The following is a 6,529-nucleotide window of genomic DNA, read 5'->3' as shown; positions in this document are numbered from 1 at the left end:
TACACTATAAGCCAAACAAATGTTAATGGGCTTAGTGTTGTTTGGCTTAGTAAAGCAGTCACATGGTAAGGCAGAAAACCTGAGAAAAACCTGCTTCACTTTCACAACTTTGACTTTCTGGTAGAGAATTGGTGAGCAGCTTCAGGACGAGGAGAAGGACTAGCTCAATGCTCCTGTTGGGCAGAGCAAGCAAGCACCAGGGCTCCAGCAAGCATGGGGCTGGGGGAGGAAATCCTTTCCACCCATGCATGGGGACAGCAGCAAGCTGGTGGGGGAGAACCTCCACTTCTCCCCACATGTGCAGGGAAATGGGGACACCCTGTCTGGCCACAGACAGGCTGGGTCTCCTGAGCAGCAGCAGCAAGCAGCAAGTGGATAGGGGAAGCCCCTCTGTGTTTGCTCTTCTAGGCATATTAGAGTCACATTGTGGCTGGACAGGGTATCCCCAACTCCCTGCACTTTTGCAGAGATGGATGGGGCAGGATGGAATGAGCTCCATAGCCCTGGAGTTTGCTTGTTTTGTCCAGCGGGAGCAGTCGAGTAGACTCAAGGCGCTCGGTCCTGCTGAACCTAGGTGTCTCCACTTAGAGGGGCCACTGCATTCCCCCAACATGTGCAGGGAGTTGAGGACACCCTTCTTGGCCACAGGCAGCTGGGTCTCCTGAGCAAGCAAAAAGCAGGGGATGGTGTTGTGGGGAAATCCCCACTCTGCTTGCTGCTTCCCAGCAGACTAGAACTGTGCTGTGGCCAGGCAGTGTGTCCCCAGCCCCCTGCACTTGTGAGGGGAAGAATGAGGCTGGATGGGCCTGAGAAGAGTGAGAGAGATCCAGAACTTCCCCTAGCTTCTAGTCTTGGTCCAGGAACATGCCTGGAGGGGTGGTACAGAGTTGGGACTTCCTGCCCCTACTGGGCTTGGAAGACAGCTGTGAGCACTGTACCCTCACTTTCTGCTGTTCATCCCCAGCCTGGATGGGCAACACTGGGCCCTGTGCTTCATGCCTGGGTCTGCCTGGCTGCTGCAGGGAGTTCAGATGCCTGCCAACTGTGGCCTCTGCTGAGCAAGCCACATGTGGGGAGCTGGCAGCCAGACCCTGCACAGGCTGGAGAAGCATGGGATCAGTGGGAACTGGCCTGAAGCTGCTGCCCTGCAGCCACTGAGCTCTACCCTGTTGCAGCCATTTGGCCACACTAGGACATGTGTTCAGCTCCTGGGGGTGCAGGCACCAGGCAGGGGCCACACTTCAGCAGAGCATGGGGTTGCTCACAGGTTCAGTTGTGGGTCAGTGGTAAGGGTGAGCACCAGCCTGTTGCCACTGCAGACACCATAGCCTGAGTGTGGCCCAGGGATTCGGAGCAGCAAGCTGGCCCAGGAGGCACCAGACCTACTGGGTTCTCCAGAGCTGCTGTGGTGAGCACCCAGTAGCCCTGGCATCTCCACTTGCCCACTGCAGCCTGGGATACTGGAGGACTTCAACTTACATGGAACAGCTATGGAAGGTGGCCACATAGTAATGGAACAGGAACAAAATTAGGTGGATTGGAGATAATCCTGCCCTGGAGTGGCATAACGTTAAAATGAATAATGAGTGCTTTAAGCCACTTAAAGGTGTTAACATGCAGCTAATCTAGGGGTTAAGAGCTCCAGAACCCATTGAAAATTATCATGTGGCAAGGCCCTAAGTTTGAACTCAAATCCATCATTTAAATCTTAATAAAGATGTTGAACAAAACCAGAATCAGGGCAGACCCATGAGGAAACCACACTTGATACCTCCTCCCAAGTAGAAATTTTGCCATTGAGGACTACTTGCCAAGTACTGTGATCAAACTAGCTATTTATCCACATTACAGTATTTTGGTCTAGTTTGCATTTCCATAGCTTATTATTGAGAATGTTGTGGGAGACTATTTCCAATGCCTTACTAAAGTCAAGGTATACTATATTCACTGTTCTCCACTCATCTACAGAGCCTGATACTTTAATTTTCAAAGTAAATCAGATTGGTCAGGCATGACTTGTCAGTGATGAGTCTATGTTGACTGTTCCTGACTACCTTGTCCTCCACTAGGTGCTTTACAATGGATTCCTTGAGGAACTGCTCTATGATCTTTTTGGCTACAGAGGCCAGACTGACAGGTCTGTAGTTCCCTATATTCTCTTTGTTCCCCTTCTTAAAGATAGGCTATATATTTGCCCTTTTCCAGTAATCTAGGACCTCACCCAACCTCTGTGAATACTCTGAAAGGATATCCAAAGCTCCAAAATTACCACAGCTAATTTAATTACCCTTTGCATCATACCCAGCCCTGCTGACTTGAAAGCATCCAGTTTTTCTAAGTCCATGATTTTCAACCCATGGTTTGAGGACCCCCGGGGATCTGCAGATTATGTTTTAGGATTCAGTGAAATATGACTATGATCAATCAGAAGTATATGAATACCCACACTTACAATTCAAAGGGGTCTGTGCCTCCATTCAAAATTTCCAAAGGGGTCTGCTGATGAAAAAAGGTTGAAAACCACTGCTCTAACTAATCAGTAGGCTGTTCTGATATTACTCTGTCTCCTTCCCTATTTCTGCTGCCAACTGCACTCGCTAGCTAGTAGCTGCCCCTATTTGTGAAAACTCAAGTAAAAATAAAAACATTAAATACTTCAGCCTTCTCTGCACTGTCTGTGATTAGACTGCCTTCAGTAAGAGAACCATGGTTTCTCTGGTCTTGTGCTCTGGTCCGGACCTGCAGAGAGCAAATCAGGAAAGCCAAGGCTGTGATGGAACTCCAGCTAGCTACAAATATCAAGAAAAATAAAAAGTCTTTTTTAGATATGTGGGGAGCCAGAGGAAAAGCAAGGGAAACATTGGAACCCTGCTAAACCAGATGAGGCAACTGACAACCAACGTCCAGGAAAAAGTGAACTTGATAAATGGGTACTTTGCATCAGTTTTTCACCAGTCCCATGGGATGGCCCTGCCCACTATGGGGCAGGGAGGCCCAGGTGTGGGAGATACCTTGCCCTCCATCGAAGCTGACCTCATGAAAGAACACCTTGACAAGCTGGATACCTTCAAGTCAGACAGCCCTGACGGGTTACACCCAAGGGTACTCAGGGAGCTGGTGAGCATCATAGCTCAACCCCTGGCACGGATCTATGAGAGCTCTTAGTGCTCTGGTGAAGTGCCCAATGATTGGAAGAGGACCAATGTCATGCCTATCTTCAAGAAAGGGAGGAAAGTAGATCTGGAAAACTACAGGCCCATCAGCTTGATCTCTATCCTAGGGAAGGTCTTAGAAAAGATTATCGAAGAGGACATCCTTAACAGAGTAGCTGAAGGCAATATCCTGAGGGATATCCAGCATGGGTTTGTTGTGGGTAGGTCTTACCTGACCAATCTTATTTCCTTTTATGACCAGGTGACTTATCACCTGGACAAGGGAGAAGAGATCAACATTGCATATCTTGACTTTAAAAAAGCCTTCGATCTGGTATCCCAGGATCACCTTTTGGCTAAACTAGCTAACTGTGGCCTTGACCTCACCACAATCTGTTGGCTGGGGAATTGTCTTCGTGGTAGGACCCCGAGTGTGGTGGTCGATGGGAGCAAATCGTCTTGGTGCTCTGTGACCAGTGGGGTCCCTCAAGACTCTGTCCTAGGGCCTATACTATTTAACGTCTTCATCAATGATGTGGACATTGGTGTCAGAAGCGGACTGGCCAAGTTTGCCGACGACACAAAACCCTAGGGTAAAGCATCCACACCTGAAGACAGGAGGGTGATCCAGATGGGTCTTGACAGGCTCATGAAATGGGCAGACGAGAACCTAATGGTGTTCAACACTGAAAAATGCAAGGTTCTCCACCCTGGGAGGAAAAACCTGAAGCCTGCTTATACGGTCAATAGTGCTATGCTGGTTAGCAGCACAGATGAAAGGGACGTCGGGGTCATGGTTGACCACAAGATGAACATGAGCCTTCAGCGTGATGCTGCGGCTGGTAAAGTGAGCAAAACACTTGCATCCATAGATGCTTCTCAAGCAAATCCTGGGACATCATTCTCCTGTTGTACTCGGCTTTGGTGAGCTCACAGCTGGAGTACTGCATCCAGTTTTGGGCTCCACAATTCAAAAAGGATGTGGAAAATCTTGAGAGGGTGCAAAGGAGAGCCACGTGCATGATCAGAGGTCAGGAAAATAGACCTTATGATGAGAGGCTGAGAGCCATGGGGCTCTTCAGCCTGGAAAAACGCAGGCTCAGGGATGATCTGGTGGCCACCTATAAATTTATCAGGGGTGCTCATCAGGATCTGGGGGAACATTTGTTCACCAGAGCGCCCCAAGGGATGACAAGATTGAATGGTCGCAAACTCTGCTGCAGCCCATTCAGGCTGGACGTAAGAAAGAACTTCACTGTCCGAGCTCCCAAGGTTTGGAATAGACTGCTGCTAGAGGTGGTTCAAGCACCCACTTTGAATGCCTTCAAGACACATTTGGATGCTTATCATGCTGGGATCCTATGATCCCTGCTGACTTCCTGCCCCTGGGGCAGGGGGCTGGACTTGATGATCCTCCGGGGTCCCTTCCAGCCCAAATGTCTATGAAATCTATGAAATCAGACATTTTCCACAATATAATAATAATAATAATAATAATAATAATAATAATAATAAAAGCTTACTAAAATAAAATGATGGTTCCCCAATGGGAGCCAGTGGTCTTCATAGCCAATGTAGTCTACCCTTACAGCCTGCCAGGTGGGGGGAATTGATGGCATTAAAGGAAACAACCAAGATGGCAGCAACCCCACCCCCCACCCATTCCCACTGAATGGCCAAGAGAGCTGCCCACCATGAGGCCCCGCCCCCTATGCAAATCAACAAGTGATGGAACCATACAATGAGTAGTCCTCTTGGCCAATTAGCAGTGAAGGACAGGGATGCATGACAGACAGCCCCCTTGGCCAATCAATGGTGAGAGGCTAGGCAACTGGGGCCTGCGGCCATTCAGAGATGAGGAGACCTACCATGATAAGCTCACGAAAGTGGCAGCCAGCCCCATTATCAACCCATGAAATTTGCTAATTGCTTCCTCAATTTCCATAGGTTCCTACGTATAGAGTAATACCTCCTCCATTTTTCTTCTGTCTATTTTTCCTGAACAAGCTATAGCCATCTATGATCACACTCCAGTCACGTGAACTATCACACCACATCTCCATAATCTAAATTACATCATTTTCTATGACTGTACTAGGATCTCCAATTCTTCCTGCTTGTTCCCCATATTTCTCACATTAGTGTATAAACATTTCAAGTGTCTAACTGAATATCCTATTGCTACCTAGTTGAAAGGCTCCTGACTAGGTTAGCAAGCTTATCCACAAAGACACTCCTCCCTCTCTTTCATAGTTTCATAGTTTCATAGTTTCTAGGGTTGGAAGGGACCTTAGCAGATCATCTAGTCCGACCCCCTGCCGTGGCAGGAAAGAGTACTGGGGTCAAATGACCCCAGCAAGGTGTTCATCTAACCTCCTCTTAAAAACCCCCAGGGTAGGAGCCTGCACCACCTCTCTTGAAAGCTGGTTCCAGACCCTAGCCGCCCTGACCGTGAAATAGCACCTCCTGATGTCTAACTTAAACCTACCCTCTGCCAGCTTGTGATCGTTATTCCTGGTCACTCCTGGCGGTGCTCGGGGGAACAGTGACTCCCCCAATGCCTGCTGATCCCCCCTGACTAGTTTATAACAGGCCACAAGATCCCCCCTCAGCCTTCTCTTTTGGAGGCTGAACAGGTTCGGGTCCTGTAGCCTCTCCTCATAGGGCCTGCCCTGCTGTCCCCTGATCATGCGAGTAAAGGGGTCCTTTGTCAAGAGGACCCCTTTATAAACTAGAACTAAACTAAAAATAAATGTACTTCCTTTGTAAACTAAGAAACTTTGCTTTCAGATGTTACCTTTCTGGTAAAAAATTGCAGAAGGATGTCATAAGACTTTTCATGGGATAACATAATTTTTAGCATTATAACTGTGGCACAAAATGAGGTCTAAAGAAAGAATGAATTTTTATCAAATTATTAGGGGGGAAGAGTTTATAGCAAAAGATTCTGTTTAATTTTTAATCTGAAAAAATATAAAAAAAAAAAAATGTAAAAAATGCCCATGGGTTGTTTTTCAACTTACATCATGTCCTTTTCTGAGATTGAACTACTTCATGTAATACTTCATGGTGTACAGGTCAACGTGGTGTACAAGTCAACCCCATATTTCTAATCCAGAAAGTTAGGATTTTCATCGATCCAGTGTATGTGTCAACCAAACTATGAATATATTAATCTAGGAGGGCAGTAACAATGGCCAAGTTCAATTTATAGATTTTACACAAATTTAGGCTCAAGCCCCCACCCAGAAACCTAGGAAAATTAATTTTACCTGGGTATTCTAGTGTGAACAAACTTACCTACTTGTAAGCAATGTTAAACTAAAACAATGTTTATTGGAGAAGGGAAGGAAAATGGAATGACAGTTTGGGGAAAC

This window comes from Gavialis gangeticus, unplaced genomic scaffold (genome assembly GCF_001723915.1).
Source record: "Gavialis gangeticus isolate Ggan-Ray unplaced genomic scaffold, GavGan_comp1, whole genome shotgun sequence".
NCBI classification, from domain to species: Eukaryota; Metazoa; Chordata; order Crocodylia; family Gavialidae; genus Gavialis; species Gavialis gangeticus.
The sequence above is the reverse complement of the archived record's forward strand: the minus strand, read 5'-3'. Positions refer to the sequence as shown.